This window comes from Psittacula echo (assembly GCF_963264785.1).
Source record: "Psittacula echo genome assembly, chromosome: 1".
Classification (NCBI taxonomy): domain Eukaryota; kingdom Metazoa; phylum Chordata; class Aves; order Psittaciformes; family Psittacidae; genus Psittacula; species Psittacula echo.
This window is the reverse complement of record NC_137735.1, coordinates 94,913,851-94,932,765: the sequence shown is the minus strand read 5'-3', so window position 1 is coordinate 94,932,765 and position 18,915 is coordinate 94,913,851. Positions and strand designations below refer to the sequence as shown.

Here is an 18,915-nt window from a genome sequence, read left to right as displayed (position 1 = left end):
GCTACCAAAAACCATGTCCTGGAAAGCATATTTAACCCAGACAGCAGTGAAAGATCTTGCAGAATTTACCACCAGAACATTTTATGTGCAGAATAGAATATACTGGGTTAATGTTCACTGAAGCAGAGAAGAAAAAAAGAGATATACTCAGACAGACTCTGACACCACATATGACTATTTTAGGTGTGCAGAACATACAGTGCGCTCTAGGAAAACGGGTCCATGCACATTCCCAGCCAAGCAATTAACACATTTGCCATAAAACAGGTTTCCTGGTTGATTTATGTATTTATTTTAGGAGTCACATTCCACCTAGGACTAGAGCCCACATCCATCTTCTAGGCCCCAGAGCTAAAGCTCCTGACAGCCAGTACTAATTACACTTCTTCTTATTCAAAATAAGCACAAACCAACTCTTGCCATCTACTTCCTTGAGACTTAAGCGCAGTTCCCATCAATAGCCAAAACTCTTCTTGGTTCTGTTTCCAAGGTCAGAAGATTACACCTTTGACAGGCCAAGAAACTGCACTGCAACAAACCATTCCTGTTCATCACAGTCACACAAAGAATTCTATTTTTGTACAAAAGTATTTGTACAATGAATTGTAACAAGCTTTTCTGAACAATCGGGCATTCTCTACCATCCTATATAGGAGTCTTTGTTGACTGGGGGATGATCTTATGAAAGTCTATGTCTGTTTTATTTGCTCTGTTTTTGCAAGCATTATTGATCTTGGCTCTTATCTTGCTCTCTCCTGCAGAAACAAACACTGAAATTCAAGATTCAGCTTCCTGAAGGCTAAATTAAGAATTAAACAAGTCAATATTGTACAAACCCATGAGACAAGCGGTGTGTTTACAGCCCCACGCACACATATTTCACAGCTCCAGCAGCACCTGTGGCCTTGAAGCCTGATGCTGGAAAACACTGAGCACTGCCAGCTTCCAGAGTCCCCTGGAAGTTTGAGCACCTCTTCTGAGATGTTCTTGAATGCTAACTGTGCCTTCTTTCACAATCAATAAGGCTTCAGTCAATTCTGACTGACACTGAGGAAAAGAAAATATTTACTAAACATAAGGCAATAAACAGAGGACCACAGTTGCTATGCTGGAACAGCAAGCTAGCTGAAGGAAAGCCTTTACAAATGGCAAAACAGATTTGTAGCCTCATATTTACTTACTGTAAATGATAACATTACTAAACAAACTCTCAGATGACTCAGCAAGAGGGTCATGACCACCTTAAAAAGACTTGTTTATTTTAATTTTAATTTTGATACTGAACCACTCACTAGCACATGACATCCAGGGCTGCCTCCCAACATCTGCAAGGCTAAAAGTATAAACTACAATTCCTCACTACACAAAGAAGAAAAAGGATGCTCAAGAATAGTTGAACACCCTGCGGCGTCAATAAAGACACTGAGTAAAACAGGGTAGGCAGCCATTAAAGTGCAAACAAGAGATAGAAATGCTTCCCAACTACAACAAAAGTTGAGGACAAACCTATAAAACAGCAGTCCTTTTCTTAAGGCCAATTTTTTCCCCACAGTCTACACACTTTATTTGGGCTAAGTGTGAGAGTCAATTTTATTTGTTTGCATATTTCCCTCTTTCTAGCTCTTGCATGCATTATTCTGACTGATGACTAGCAGATACTGAAATAGGGCTGCAAACAGAATTTGTCCCTTGGTTTCTACACACAGCTAGTGTCACCAGTGTCATCCAACCTGAGGCTTGAAAATATCATACCTAAGTGTTGACTTAATCTGACACTATTTAGATGTTCTAATTTAACAGACTCAACTGAAAGACAAAATGACCACAGGCTACTCAGCTATTTTTGGCAAACTGACAAAGATTTCTATTAGCCTTCTGTCTATTACTGCTATTACATGTCTATTACATGGAAGAAATTAATATCAAATGTCATTTTACTTCTTCCATATGATTAAAGGTAGCTGCATTAGATTATTTTTATTATTTTTCTCTTTCTGAATAAGGAATCTTCCTAAAACCACTTCAGGAAAAGCAAAGACGGAAACACACATTCAACTTCCCAAAGCCAGAGAGAAAGAGGACCTTAGGGTGGGGAAGGATGTTCGACATGCTCATCAGCATTATGTGCTTTCGTCTTTTCACATGCAGCTGCTCAGCAGCAAACTGTGAGGAAGAAAACAAATTGCATTTACAACAGAATTGTCTGATAGCAGAGAAAAGGTCAATCAGGTTTTTTAAATGATTCTCTAGTTTCATTATAAATTTTATTCTTATTTTTAATGGTCTGTGATACAACTCAGAATACCAGTCAATAGAGAAGCCTCAAAAAATTGCCTCAGGTCAGACCACACAGCTACTGAACTCTGGGCAGAGACAAGTTTAAGAATCTGGACTTCTCACTCAGTGATTACAAAAAACCACCATCCTTGATTTACAGGAATCCATCATATGTTATACGCATTCCTACCACACTGAATGCTTAAAGCTAGCTCACTTTGATTTTTTTTTAATTTAATAAAACAATTGTCTCATTGAAAGCACGTCCATTTTCCCAGAGAATTAAAACAGAAAAGGCATCTGAGCAGCAGTTACAGCAGAAACCACTCAGGAGCAGTTAGGCCTCCAGCTCCTCAAAACTTCCACCTACACCTAAGCTGTTCCCTCTGTCTTTTCAAAGCAAGTTCCCACTGCCAACCCTCCTTCCCCTCCCCTCCATGCACTCCTCTGGGCTTCCACTTGCAACTTCACAGCCATCAGCCACTTCCAGGGCTGGAAACCCACAAAGTAACCTTCAACTCTGATATGGTAGCAACCAACCCCCTGCTCTCGGAAACAGGAAAGGGCACTTCAGGGAGGAAATTGAGACTTTTACCCTTACAGCCTGTATATATATTTGCTTGCAAAAGAAAGAAATTCTTTGTCTGTGGCTTTCAGCTTGGTATCTTTCATCCGAATAGCTCACCTTTAAAAAAACACAGGAGAAAAGAGCACATGCATTGAAAACATGCCTTTTTTTTCTTCTTTTTTTTTTTTTCTGCCTTGTTTTTAATACCTCTCTAGATAGCCCCATTGCCAGCTTCCTGCTATCCTCACACCTCACTGGCAGTTACAGCACTAATTGCAGACATGTGTTGGTACAAGGACTCTGTTTGAATTATTAAACTATTCTCTCTACATAGCAGAGATGTGTGCAGCTGGGATTTTAACCTCTAAAAAGTCAGGGATACAGGGCAGTTGTAACCTTATCTTCCGCTTCCTCTTTCCCCTGAGCCTTGAGAAGACAAACAAGCAGCGTTCCTGTTTAAGGAGAGAAAGTAAGCTGCAGCCTTACAGTTCTACCAACAATCTGGTTGGACATTTACTCTCACCTATATCCCGGGTGCTTTTGGGGAACACAGAACACCAACAGACATCACCCTGTGGTAAGCAAGCAGAGGAGAGCCCTTATATCTGGGTGCACAGTGCGTTCTGGATAGCTTCGAAGGTAGTATTTGGCTGCAATCCAGCTGCGCCGCAGGCTCAGCTCTCCACAGCATCTGCCTGTTCCTGCCAGACAAAGGCCCTCTTCTCCAGCTCTGCCTAAGGGACAAGGGTTTGTCTGATCAAGTGATCACCTCTGAAGTAAAACAGAGACTCAGGTTTTGCGAGGTGAGTGGCAGTGCTGACTTCTCCTCCAGAAGTGCTTGCCTCAGTTGTCTAAAGATGTGACATGGACTAAAATGAAAGAGTCATGCTCAGAAAACTGACTTTCTAAGAACTCACTGAAAAAGGAATGAAGGGAAATCAAGAGCCCCAGATGACACTTCATAACTATACCTGAATTATCAAACGACTGACAGGCTTTGCTGAGCCTGGAAAACGCACTGTGTCAGCTCCAAGACCCACACACCGACTGCAGCAGCAGCACAATCCACCCCTTCCAGCAGAACCACCCCAGAGGGATGCTGCAACGGCAGCATCCTGACGCACTGCAAAAACAAGCCCCACTCTCCAAGCAGCGCAGGGCAAGCCAGCCTGCACGCAACATGCTAGAGTGAGAACCACCCATAAAGGCAAGATTTTCCCTTCTTGGGAGTTAATGGCTCTCTCCTGGCTTACCGTGAGGTCTTCCTCTCCTGGAGGGATCAATCCCCCCTCCACAAGAGGAACTGCTCAGGTGAGAGGATCCCTTCTACCCAACAGACACTCATGGGGCAAAAATGAAGCCCACCATCTACCCACAGGCACAACACTGCCTAATATTTATCCCTTGTAAAGCCTGAACAGCAGTAATGGGGGCAGGAGGGCAAGATCCTTACTTTTGTATCAAAGGAATCAGTGTCCATGTAATGTACAAGGCAGTGCTCCTTAAGAAGATGAGGAAAGAGGGGAAAAAGGGGAGACCACAAACCCGCCCACATCCATGGGGAAGTAAACGTGCACCACAGACATTAATCTGCCCCTCCTTCCCGGCCTCCTTATTCCCCAGTTTCCTCTCACATTAAGATAACAGAGAAGAAAGGGAATAATTTCATGAGCAACTCTTTTGTGGTTTACATAAACAAAGGTGTGTAGGAGATAAAACACAAACTATCAGAAAAGATAGCAGCATTTCTAGTTAATAGCATCAAACAGATCAAGAAGGATGGCTACATTGAGATACCACCTCCTCTTCAAGGAACCAAACACACATTTCACAGACATCCAGCGGCTGCTTATATAGTAGCTGAGGAGGTTTGAGTAGGTGTCACACTTGTCAACAAAAGGCATCAAACTCTGAGACATACAGGCAAAGTGACAGTTGTTATAGATGACACATACATGCTGGTCAACCTTCCTGGGTTGAGATCTAGGCTTGACTGTGTGACAGCTGTAAAAGACATCATGCACCTTGCTATCAGCTCTGTCTGGGTTTGCAAGTGCAGCATCTACTCATAGGGGCTTGGAGCAAAGACCTGCCCCCTTCTAGATAATGAACAACCATGCCTAGAGATGCTGCCTGTACCTCTAGGCATGTCAAGTTTCCTGCATTTGGGGAAATCACAGGGGTCAGCACACAGGGAGTGCAAGGGATGAGCCTCTCCCTGGGAAAACCACCTGCCTGATCACATGGTGGGGCCTCTTCAGCACGCATCACCTCTTCCTCTGGTGACATTCCAAAATCTTTGCCCTCTGGCCAGTCCATGATGACTTCTAGAATGCCTGGACGACTGGGATTTCCTATTCGAGCTCGTTGTGTAATTAGTGCAGCCCATTTACTCCATGTCGCATCGGTTGCATGATGTGTAGAGGAGACCCTGCCTTTGAACATCCAGTCCAGCACGGGCAACTGGGGTGCCAGGAGGAGCTGTGCTTCAGTGCCAATCACCTCCGAAGCAGCTCAAACCCCTTCATAGGCTGCCAGTATCTCTTTCTCAGTTGGGGTATAGCTGGCCTCAGATCCTTTGTATCCCCGACTCCAAAAGCCGAGGGGTCGACCTTCAGTCTCCCCTGGAGCTTTCTGCCAGAGGCTTCAGATAGGACCATTCTCCCCAGCTGTGGTGTACATTTTTTACATCTGGTCCAAGGGCTACTGCATGAACTATCTCTCGTTTCATTTGCTCAAAGGCTTGTTGCTCAGGGCCCCATTTGAAATCATTCTTCTTCTGGGTCTCATGATAGAGAGGGCTTACAATCAAACTGTAATTTGGGATGTGCATTCTCCAGAATCCTGCGAAGGAGGACTGCACACACAAGCCTACCAATGATGAAATCGCATCAGAGAACTCTGTGGCTTTCTGCATGCCAAACCCCAAGGTTAAACCCCAAGGCACAGGTTAAAAAGCTTCCTCAAGGCAGATGTTTTCTTCTCACATATGTTGCTGGTGGTGCTGTTGACTTTCCAGTTGCAAGTTCAGTGCTATCAGTGATGGGCTGGAGATGTTAGTAGGTACCAGCTTCCAACAACCAAGACAACTGTTCTCAATACTCACTGGCACTTGGGCATCAGTTAATTTTCAGAGATTAAAACACATATTCTGCAGATTTTCAGATACATCACTTCTCTTAACGTCTTTCCTTTCTAGAAATCCCATATGTTTGCATCAGGGAAGCTGGCCACCACTCACTCTTCTCCAAACTCAGCTACACATTGTGGCACCCTGTGATACCCCTCTTTGTCAGCTTTGAGAAGAGCTACTGATGGAAACCCTGTAGCCTCACCTCTGCAATTCACTCACATACGCCCTGCAGGGAACAGAAGAGCTCCTCTACTGGCATAGGGTGTGTTGATACATCACTATTACAAGGCACAGATCCAAGCTCCTGCTGCATTGCTCTTAGAAGGATGAGAAGTGAAGGACAGCCTGGCAGCAGTACAGTATTTTTTCTAAGTTTGATTCCAAAGATGAAGGCTGAAAGAGAGATAAGATCAATCCCAAAGAGTCATTCACCAACATCGCCACAGGGAGAAAGAGCGGAAGAGCATAAGGCTGCTCTAGAGTTTGATACACCAGGGTGCTTACCTTTGGTATGCATTAATTTGCGGGGAGAGAGGGCAAGGCGAGGAACAGGAACACCAAATATATTTGGCAGTGAATATTTGAAAAAATTAATGCAACCACAGTTGAAATAGCTGAAATTTGAGTTGCTGAGAGACCCCTTGGACAGATCACAGTGTTGAGCATGCAACTGCTGGCATATCTAACTGCTTACTCTTAAACAGGACACAGAGATCCTCTTCACCCTCAGCCTCATCTGATGAAGGATGATTGGATATCTGGAGGAGCTTTCTGATGGCAGGAAAGAAGTCTTAGATGCAGCCATAGCAGAGAACAGCCAGACCGAAGACTGTAAACAGTCCTCCAAGTCACACCTAAAACATGCTAACAACAAAGCAGAGGAATTTACACTACCCTTGTACCTGCCAAGGGAAGAAGGGTAGATTTCTAGTGTTTATCTGCTACAGTGTAAAAATCAAAACCAAGATGCAGAGAAATAGCTGCTCAATTATTTTACTCTAGCGTAAAATTCTTTACTGTTTAGTCATTAACTACACTGCAATTACCTCATTTGAGGGAGGATATGAAGAATAACATGAAATTGGTATTTGCAAACAGTAAAGAGATCCACCATAATAGCAAATATGATTATTTGCAGTCTGACACCAGCACTTACTCATTTTTAACATAAATAAATAATGAAATTGACAGATTTTTAAAAATCCACCAAGTGAATAACTTTCAGGTTGTGTCATCAGCAAAACAAATGCCAGGAAATTCAGAGCTAATAGATTTACATGGTAATTAAACCTGCACATCTTCCCAACTTGCTCAGGTTACGCAGTTGGAAATGCTGAAGGTCACGCTGAGCAAATCTTATAATCCACTCCATTATGCACAAATGCATGCACACAGTTCCACTGCAAACACTCAAGTATTTCCAACCCACAACCAGCAAAGAAGAGATGTATTTAACTAATCAGGGGGATTTTTCAAGAACCATATTTACTCCTTTGCCTTTCCTTGTTGCAAAATACTCTGTTTTCTTACATTTCTCTACCCACTTCCTCCCCCAAAAAAGTATTTGGATTTTAAAAGAGAGTTTCAAAAACCCCACAAAATTAAACTCTATAATAACTAGGACTAAATATGGTTTCAAAGAAAAAAAGAACAAAAAAAAAGAAGCCCTTGCACAGTTGAGGCAAGAGTGAGAAACAACCTTGAAGTTTAGTGTCTCTCAAGTCCACTACCCATGCAGAGAAAAGGATGCTATTGCTCATTCCTAGCCTAAGCCTCTTGGGAGTCACATAAATTAGGAAAATCCTTCTCACACTCCCCTGCCTTTCCCCTAGTGCATAGTTCTTGGATCTAGTCTAACTTTTCAATAGGCTTGGGCGCATGTTTTGCTATTTCCCACCCTCTCCTCAGAAGAGCCAAAGTCAGAGAGGAGTGAGTCACAGGGACCAGGGAACCAGAGCACCAGAGCGGTGAGTCAGCGAGCTGCAAGCCCTTCAACAAGGCTCCCCCCATCTGGGTCCCTGGCTAAGACCTCAAAATACATTATTAATTCTGTGTTGCAAGCAAGCATCTGGATTAAGCTCTCAGGTCAGATGTATTCATTCCTTTGTCTTGGCTACTTTTTTCTCCTTATTTTTTTTTGCCTCTTACATCAGGCTAACTGTTATGCACTTTATTTGTCCCCTAAGTCAGCTCTCAGCTGCCAGCTTGAGCAGCAGAACCACAGAAAAACAAACCTCTCCATCTCTTCTCCCCATGCCCTTCTTTTCACCTGGTGAGCAGCAGGGTCATCATTCTTTACCACCAGTGATTGTAGAGCCTGCAAGACAAGCCTGACTGACAGGTCTGCCCTTCACAAACCAAACCACCAAAAGTAGGAGCAAGCCTCTCCCCACCACTCCAGCTAGTGTGACTCACCCCAGACAGAGAGGGTAGGTCAGCTTCCAAAACTTAGTCATTGGTGCGTCTGATGATTTTTGGCATCCAGGCAAGATACTTAAGAGACCACTTACGCTATTAAAAACTGTTTAGTGAAGAAAGGAATAGATGCAGTTGCTTTGGGGTTTTTGTTGCCCTAGGTATGCTCTAGGCATGCAATGCTAGTCATAAATACTTGTTGTGAGATACTATCATCTTGCTGGGTTATGCCCCAGGTACACCTACAGGCAGTTTGGAAGGAAACTGCATTTACCTCAAGTTTTACATTTAACTAGTGCCTTCTAGGTAACTACCCAGTGTTTAGCTAAAAAATAAGCAGTGAAAGAAAGTTTTCCGACAAGCTGAACCTTTGTATACAAATTTTACAATTCACCAGTGGGCATTTATGGTCTTGTTTGCTGCCCAAGAACTCAGCAGCAGGGGTAACGCGTTTTGTTGCTGCACAGCTGGTTTAACTTACAGCCACTTTTGAAAGAAAACAGTTACTCCAGTTTCTTCTTGTATGCATGCAGAGAGATCTTAACATTACAGCAGTGTTTTATAACATTTGGGAGCACTGCACTTAGTTTCATTTATCATCTTCCCCCAGGATGCAAATGGGAGAGGATGACAGCAAAGAAAATTCATCTCAGTCCTCATGTAACAGCATACCCCGTCAAAGGACACAGCTAAGCCCTTTGTGAAGGGCACAGCCAGAACAATTCCTGTATTTTAAACAGAGTCCACTAGTCTTTCACTCATTTTAGATATCATAGAAGATCTCAAGTCAGAAGGGACCCATAAGGATCATCAAGTACATCTCCCAGATCACTTTACAGATATAACAGGAAGGAGGAAAGGATAATCAGGGAAAGAAGCCAGAAGTCACAGGGATTGTCCAAACAGCCTACACAGAGACAAAACCCTCTTCCTAGGGATGACTAGCACCATGCAATTTAGGGATGTTTACTTAAAACAGAAGTGCTGTAACCTGCCCTGCAGGCCACTGGTAGTTTGCGCATCTGCTCATCTAGCAAGGTCTCAACCCAGTTCCCACGTGCCAGGCAACACTAGAAGCTGCCAGCCTCTGCCTATAGGCATAACCTTGCAGAAGCATAACCATCCCAGTGGCACACTGTGCCAGGATGCCATTAGGAGAGCTCAGTAAAATTGTAACTTCTCATGCAGGTTTCTGTCAGTGCATGCGACCTCCTGCAGAACGCAGATGCTCTACAGCTCAGCTGTTTCACATTTAAAGTGTTCATAACAGCCTCCTCCCTGAGGACCAAACCAGTATCTTTCAAAGGAGGATCTTAAATTAGTCTGAGCAGTGTAGGTAGGAAACAACTTCTGCTCCGTGCTCTGGCTTGCCACTCCTGATTGACAGGACACTTGACATTTAAAATAAAATTGCTATTTTCTTCCCCGACAATGTCACTTCTTTAATGGCTGCAAAGTTTAAATGGCAGGGTTCCAGACTGCAGGAGTGATCATCCCTTCTTTTTCCTAATGCTGGCTGCAAACCTACACACCAGCCGTCAAAATTAAAGCTGTCTGGTTATTATAAAGTAAGTAAGGCTTTATTATCAGTATTGGCAGCTTAAGGAGAGATTGAGCATTTTATTTCACTAACAAGTGAGTAGGTCTTGGTTTACAGATTTATTTTTGTACTGGGGGGGTTCTGCTGGGTTTTATAAATGTTGTCTAACATTTTTAGATGGTTAAAATTGCAGATGCCTGTAAAGCTTTAAGGAGACAAAACACACCACACGCATATAACCCTTTCTTGAACTCGAGAAGCACGTGTTTGAGCACAAGGGAAGGAGAAAAAAATCAGTGTGGTTTTGCAAAACAAATGTGAAGAAATCCATAGGTGATATCACCTTACCCGGGAGATGAACTCCCCTGCCTGATTCAGAGCTCAAGGATCAGCAGCCTTTGGCTAGCCATGACCTTAGCTGCCACGGGTTTTAGACCCTGCCCAGCAGAAACTGCTGCCCCCTGTATCAGTCAGATATTTACTATCAGGGCAGAAAGAGAAACAGCACTGTCAGGACTTTGTGTTCAGTCCTGCTGTTGCTGAGCGTTACACATTAAGTACCACGCACTAAACAAGTTAGTTTGATGTCAAATCCTGTTCCAGTATTTGATTTCGCCAGACAGCAGAACAAATGACTACATTAAAGAACCCCTTTCCAGTAAGTCCTATGCCTTGCTTTCAGTAGAAACATCCTAGGATTTGATCTGACGTACCTCTCATCCTTCTCATTAACTTGCACTAAGCCCAAACATTGTGGATGCACACAGAGCTGATACTCTCCCGACAGCAGGTATAATCAAAGACTTCCCATCTTGAACTGTCAAAACCTTTTCTGCTTGCAACTTTGCAACATGCTTCTTGTCAAACCAGCTACTGCCTTGGGAAGCTAAGGAAGACTGGAGCAATACTACTTGATGATGACAACTCCAGGAAAGAACATGACTACCTTGTACCTGAATCCGTGGCAGTAGAGCTGTCTTGAATGAGCCAGCCTTGCCCAAACCCATCCCACAGCAAAAACCCTTGCATTTGGAAGCTGCTTCCAGTGGTCCTTCATACCACAAGATGGGTATTTCAAGACACGAAAGTTGCACTTGTACAGCCATAACTCTGCAGAAATTCACACAGGAACCCACAAAAATCATTTTGGTACCTCATTTTGTATCAACTGGTACCTTGATCAGCACTGGTACTTTGGCAGCCTCCCTCTGAGGAAAGATGCATTTCATTTTATGTCACCACAAGAGTGGTGGTGGTCACTCATTTTTGACTCATGCCAAAGACAGACCAGTTTGTTTTCAAGCTCTACTGAAAGCCGTTGAGAGAACGGAAACAAGGAGACAAGAGGTGAACAAGATCAAATAAATATACACTTAAAAGCACGTGCCGCATTTGTCTAGACAAATTATTTTAAGATACCTCATAATGGAGAGCCGGTATTCCAATTTCCTATGACAAGTCTTTTGTCACCATGCCAGGAATCATCACTTCAGTCAACTTTATTAAAATAAATAAATAAATAAAATAAGAGTGGTACTGGATTAAGGTTCAGGACCCAAAATAGTAGTACACGGAAACAGCTGTGTCCTTAGACCATGCCTCAAACAAAACCAGTTCTCCTCTATGCTTCTCTCTAGAGCTGCAGGGACTAGTGGAACAGCTTAGTTAGTAACGTGTGCTGGCTCCCTCATCTCAAGAGTCCTAGTAATATGGGGGGGCTTTCAAACCAGTGTTGCCTTCATTTGCCTGTGCCTAGGCATTTCAGCTTCTTAGTCCTCCCCCATTCAGAGCATTCCCTCCTTCTCCTGTACCTCCCATTTCCAAACTTTTAGTCCCAAGCAGGTGAAAAAGAGGCCCAAGCCTAACTCATAACTTCACAGGATTGTAAAATTAGTGAAATTGGGAAGAAAGAAGCAAGTTGCAGGCAAAGGCTCTTGAGGAGCAGAGCCAGAAGAGCAAGGGTGCAGAGGGAAAGCAACATGAGGAGGAGGGAAAATCACAGTGCTTTGTAAGGGATAAAATTAACCTACAGCAGTTAAGTAGCGCGTTAGGGTTGTGCAAGAACTTCCTCCATCCCCAGCTGCGTATTTTTGACAAGTGTCACTGACTTTTGCACCTTGCCACTTAAAACTGCCCATTCTAAAAGTGGTTATTCTCACTGCTGCTATGGTGTTACCCTAGTTTATTCTTCCCCATTCAAAATGCAGTTTCAAGAAGGAAAGGAGACTTAGTAGGGCCTGGCACAAGACTCCCGCACCCCTGAGTCCCGCACGCTGCTGCGGGAGCTGTGCCAGCACACCCAGCACAGGCAGACCCTTCTCCTTCCATTAACATTTCCTCCAGCCCATGCTCTGCAGTCCTGAAGAGATGGTCAGGCTCTTTAAGCTGCCCTCATAAAACAGAGGATTGAGAGAACCTGACAGAAAGTCTTTAACCAAGAAAGCACAGATGTTGATTGATATAAATCATTCATGGACATTTCAGCACATGCCTAAAAACCAAAACGCTTGCCATTTCACCACAGCAGGTGAAGAGAAAGCCACACTGGGCAAACAACCCTGCTTACCATGGAAACTTACGAGTATTATGTATTTGAGTTAACAGAAGAAAGGCAAAATTAATGAGAATTAACATAAATCAGAACCTAGAGAACAAGAAAGAGTTCATGGAAAATACAATTCAGAGGGGAAAGAAGTTTCCTTCTGAGTTTGTCAGGACCCAGAAGAATGTTAATTATAGATCAGGCCATTGCTTGGCTGCAGTTACTGGGGGAGGAGGGAGGAAGATCAAAATGTTTAATTGAATATTCCTGGGAGGGGGTGGTTCTGAATTACTGCTCTTGATATGAGAACAGATGATACAGCCATCCCACAGGATGGTAATGAAATGATTTTCATCCCAACAATAACGGAAGATAATATAAAACCAACAGCTATGCAAAGCTGGCCATTTAATCAGCAGACCAAGAAAGCCTCCATCTGAAAAGTCTAATCAGAGCGTCAAGGAGCTCTTGAAACTATTTTCAGTAAGAGACAATACTGATATGCACTGTAAAAAATAATATGTAAATATTTAAGTGTAAACAAAGCAAGCAAAGTAACAACAATTTAAGCTGCTTACTGTTCATTCCTGACTAAGAGAAGAGATGGAGAAGGGAATACAGTAGTTGAGTCCAAGAATTAAAAGGGAGAGAAATCTAATTTATGCTTATAATTCCACAATAACTGGTAATTGAGCTTCTCAAATGTTATCTCTTTTTTTTTTGGTAATACTACAATGTTAATATCCCTTGTCTCCTGTAAGGCAACTGACATGGTGCTATACAAAATGAAGCCAGAGCGAAATGAAGTCAACAGGCTACACTCAGTGTGATAAAGAAATAAAAAATCTCCAGATGCACAACACAACTCAGCTGCTTGTACCACATGTTTTCAGTGGGTTCCCACAGGGACCAGTTCTTGGCTGCAGCCTTTAATATTTTATCAATGACCTGAGAGGAAAAGTCACAGAAGTTTGCAGATAACACAGCATCAGCAGGAGCAGCAAGTAATAAAAAGGTCAGGTCACAAACTCAAAACACAGAGTACTTGGTAAGCATCCATAAACAAGTGACATGTTTTAAATAAAGCCGAAGGTTAAAATAAATCTTATTGTTGCAAACAGAAGGCCCCAATTCATGCCTGGGGGACTGACAATTGGAAGCAGAGATCTCAAATGGACTTGCAACCCTGGGAGAGACGCAGCTGAAGAACCTAATGCTGAAGAACCATCCATGGACAGGACCACAAGTGCTTCATGCACAAAGGAGGGCCTGGAGAGGAATTATTGCAGGTGTGTGCTCACCCTCTGAATGCAAGTGACCCCTTGCTGCACCCCAGGTTGAGCCCCTTGGACAGAGCACTGAGGTCTCATGCAGGCCCAGAAGCAGTCAAGCAATGGGGAGCCTCACACTGCTATCCCATGCTGTGGGGCCAGTGCCAGGTTACACAGCCAAAGAATAGCACAGAGGTAGTGTTACTGCAGAAATTTTGCCTTTCTTATGCATTTAGGGGATTTTTCTGTTTGCGCTAGTTTCTTAAATGAGGCTTCATATTTAAAAGAAGTTGCCCTGTAAAGCTCAACACCCAGCTACAGCTTTGTACTACAGACTCATAGTGATCATACAACCTGCTGCACAAGTCTGTGTCCCCCGCACAGCCCAAAGGACATGGGTTTGAGAACTTCGGAAGACAGAGAGGTGTGAAGCAGGAATGCATTTTCTCCATACTCGTGGTGTATGCAGCTACTACTGGCCACAGCCAGGCTCCATCCTAAGCCACCAAATTCTTAAAAGGACACTGAACAACTGGAATAAGTTCAGAGAACCACTGTGGAGCTGGAAATCCTGCCACATAATAACAAAAGAAGAAATCAATGTGTTCAGCTTGTCAAAGAAGAAATGAACGCAGAACATGAAATTTCTATAAGTACTGAAACAGGGAATAATGGCTCTACTGGCTTCCAGCTAAGTTTACAAGCTGAAGCCAGATTCATTCATCCTGGTTATACATGGTTGCAATATTAAAAAAAGGAAGAACAACTAATCATGAAGGAATAGAGTGAATTCTTTGACACAAGCCATTCTATAAAAAAAGACTGTAGGTTTCCCCACAAAGGAATTTAAACAGGAATTCAAACAGGAAACAATCTGGGGAAGTTTTATAGCCCTTGATTTACATGAGACTAAACTAATTAATCATAACTGTTTCCCTTGGCCTTCCTGCAGCAAAACAAGGCTGTTTACTAGAGCAGCAGCATGTTTTGGAGAACCCAATACAAACCCGGAGCTGGGAAACCTGCTGATGCTCCTTTGCATTCCTATATTCCAGATAACTCGCTATCCTTATCAGGAAGGCAGTCACGGAACACAGTTCAAGAACCTAGGTTTAAGACCAAAGGTTGTTCATGTTAGACACAACTAAACTACATACAAGCAAACTCTAAATAGAGTGCTTGGTGAGCCTTGAGTGGCCGGCACATCCCACAGTACTAGCCCTCCGAACACATTCCCCCTTCTTTTATTTTTAAGGCCAGGTTCTCAAGCCCTACCACACAAGTGAGTCAGCTTTCCTCCCTCTGCCCAAGCTATGCTGGTGAGGGCTGCAGACACCCCAGCACCAGCTGGGAGAGGGATCCCATACCTCTTGCCATCACCCCAAGAGCTGCATCTCAATAGAGAGCTGGGAGAGTGTCACAGAGCAAAAATTTGTCAGGTTTGCATTGGACTTCAGGGTTTCTCAATCAGAGAGAAAACACAAACACCCGACAACTCCCACACATGTGAACTATTCCCTACCCTTCTAATACTGATCTGTTTGTCAGGAACAGAGGGGCAGCTGCAGTCATGCCAAAGCACAAATGCCTGCAATGAACTGCGAGGACTCGCAAGCACAGTGTCACGATCACTTTCAGAGTCCACATTTAATTTCCAAACAAACCACATCCGATAGATGGCTGATTTCAGTGGTGATGGGAGATTCCACACAAGCCCAGACAAGGGGAATACCAGAATGCATAGGGAAATTAAAAGGGAGCTTTCATGTGGATTGACTTCAAAAGAAATCACTTAGCAGTTGCTCATTTCAGAGTCTCTCTTACAGTGTCTCCTAGTTAGCAAAGCTGCACGTGTCTGGGCATCTTTTCCACGGCCCATGGTCCTTTCCAACTGCCAAGTTCACAGCAGCGGCAGCCTGCCCAGAGCAGAGATATCAGAGGCGAGCTACTTTATTCTTTCTTTAAACCTGAGAAATAGCACAAACACAAGTGTGTAATACGCGCTCTATTCAAACACACAGAGAGAACAAGGTTACTTGGGCTCTTATGTTAGAAAAAAAAAAAAAATTTTTTTTTTTTTTAGTTTGATAAAACATTAAAAGCAAAAAGCTGACAAAAAAAGGAGAGGAAGTGTTTAAAGGAAAGGAGGAGTTTCAACCTGTTTTAAAGATTAATTGCAAGATTAATCCCACCAGGCAACGCAAGCTTCTGGCACGAAAGCAGAAAAGTGCCTTCAGCCAACACATATGCGTGCGCCCCTGTGCAGCACCTTCCCTGTCCACATCCCTCAAACGGTAATGCACAAACAAAGCTGCTTTCACTTGGAGCACTGTGATTTAATTAATCCGATATATTGAGCGAGCGCGCGCTGTGCGGTGCAGAAGACGACTCTCCCGAGACTGCCAGAAAAGCCTGCCAGCTTCCCGGAGATGGAGACGGGCAGAGGGAAGTTCCAGACATTGCATAAGCACAGGCACACGTAATCGCTCGTTCGTGCTCTCCCGGCCAACGCTAACTCAGACCCCTGAGAGTTGCAGCCAAGATCTACTCCAGCTAATTCAAAGGCAACTGGGTGCCAGGGAGAAGGGAGACACCCTGCCTGGGGAAGGACACAAGTCCTGCTCACACACCTGTGTACCAGCACCCAGATGGCATAAGCCCCAAGCCTCCGGAGGCCCCTCAGCTCCTGCATGTGTAACTGTTACCCCAGAACCTAAAAGAAGGAAAAAAAATAAAAATACAAGTTTTTTTTCCAGGCTCTGTCAACACTGCTGTAAGGAAAGAAACGCAGCTGAGCGTGCCGTGTGCTGTCCCACACTGCCTGAGTGGGCCCGGGCCTGTCACCTCCTGGCGCAAAGGTGCCCTTTGGCTCTTCATTCCACACGCCTGCAGTTGGACTTGACAATCTTAAAGGTCTTTTCCAACCTAGATGACTCTATGATTCTATGCTAAGGGCAACAGTGAACTGATACTCTCCTATCACAAGAGATTTCATGGAAGATTGCACTACGTTCAATGCCGAGATTAGTGGGATCATAGAAGTGCCAAAGAGAGTTAGGACTCTGAGCTGAAGCCTGGAGTGAAGGACGACATGGCCACTTCAGGCTCTGAGGGCTACCAAAAACAAAAGAGCAAGCTCAGGAGCTCAGAAAGCACAATTTGCATTCAAACTTCAGGTGCCATGGTTTGTTCCATGCTGTCCGTAAGATACCTATGGTGCATGGCCATGCAGAACGCTGGCTGCTGAGCACCAACCCAGCACACACCTCCACATTACACAACTCAAGTGGACAGCATCTGAGGAGGGAAACACTTTTCCAGAGCTAAATGAGTCTGTTCATTTCTAGGGAAACACAGGTACATAGCCAGAAAAATCATCAGGAACTTCGTACTGTTTAACATAACTGTTTAGCATAACTCCAGAGCAGTTAAGGCTATATATACACAGAGATATATACTTGTGTGTGTGTGTGTATGTGTCTGTGTGTATTAAATATAGCTCAGGTTTTTAATACGGTGCCGTTGGCTGCGGAACAGTTCGGATGAGCATCTGCTACAGACCATCTGGACTGGGAGGGAGGGAGAGCAAAATGCTATGGGACTCTTGAGGAATGTGAAACTTGCAGTGGATTTTACGCAGAAAAGTGTTGCGTAAGGTACACCGACAAAGGTGTGGTATCAGGAAGGTTCTTTAACTAAAAGAAGAGAAAAAAAGAGAGGAGAAGTGATCCTGAAACTGCTGCTTCCTGTGGGGGCTGGAGTTGGCTACAGTGTACTGACCTCATGCCACTGAAATTCAGCATCATTAAAAGACACAAAACCAAGTTCTCAGGACATGCATCAGTATGGGAGACGATAAGCACCGGACTGCTGTTGCCCCAACGAACTGAAAGTGGTACCTGACGTTCAGTAGGTTACCATGGAGTATCTTAAGGTTCCATCAAAAAATAAAAGCTCCTAAAACCCACAGCAAGTTTATACTGATTCAATTAACATGCAAGAACAAATGGTTCATGTGTAAAGCACTCTGATATCCTTCTAAGACAGCTTCATATTCATTAGACAGCTTCATATTCATAAAGTATATGGATGCACACATAGAGATAGAATCATTGAATCATTCGGGTTGGAAAAGACCTTTAAGATCATCAAGTCCAACCATTAACCCAGCACTGCCAAATCCACCACTAAACCATGCCCCTAAGTGCCACATCTACATGTTTTTCGAAAAAAACCTCCAGGGACGGTGACTCAGGCTGGGCAGCCTGTTCCAGTGCTTGACAACCCTTTTGGTGAACAGATTCTTCCTAACATCCAATCTAAAGCTCCTCTGGTGCAACTTGAGGCCATTTCATCTTGTCCTAGCTCTTGTTATTCAGGAGAAGAGACCAACACCCACCTCCCTCCATCCTCCTTTCAGGTAGTTGTGGAATTGATAAGGTCTCTCCTGTGCCTCCTTTTCTCCAGGATGAACACCCTCAGGTTCCCTCAGCAGCTCCTCATAAGACTTGTTCTCTAAACCCTTCATTAGCTTCTCTTCTCCAAAGACTACAGCAAAATTTTATGAACTGGAAGATTTTATAAATCAAGGCTTATAATGACCACGGCTTATGCAGATTCACTACAAACACTCAAACAAGCCAAAACTAATCATCAGGTTTTCAGAATTGCTGAGCACACTCTCTATTTTTTTCCCTGGTTGCAAGATCTGCAAAGGGTAACAAACGAAACTAAAGATGAAGCAAGCTCAACTTGGCAGAGTCCTCAAACTTCCCTAGAAAACTGTCAGGTTTACAAAACTGATAAAGGGTTGAAAATCACCGCTCTGATTCTCCTGACCAGTTGTGGTTCCAGATGGCTCAGGATGGTATTCAGCAAGAATCAAAATGAGCAAGGCTGGCACTAACACCAAATGGGAACTTTGGGGATTTCCATAACCTGACTTGTACCTGCCCTGTAATGGTAGCAAGTTGCTGGCACGCACACACTGGGAACTCAAGCATAGTACAATTTGTAGAAATAACAACTCTTATTCTGAAAGAGCAGCTGTCCACCTTTTCCCCACTACCAGTCATCTTTATTTTTACAATATCGCAATAAAAAATACCTCATAGCACTTCAAAAGGCCCAGTAGGGTACCATTTTGTAAAAGGAGCCCCTAGGCCATTT

General features: G+C 43.7%; 1 protein-coding gene across 1 annotated transcript in view; it reads right to left on the bottom strand.

Annotated features, from left to right (window-relative positions):
* The window catches only part of CREB3L2 (cAMP responsive element binding protein 3 like 2), a gene marked incomplete at its 3' end in the record, with an annotated part of 74,351 nt that overhangs the window by 32,931 nt on the left and 22,505 nt on the right, over positions 1-18,915 (bottom strand). The gene's annotated exons all lie outside the window — the stretch shown is intronic.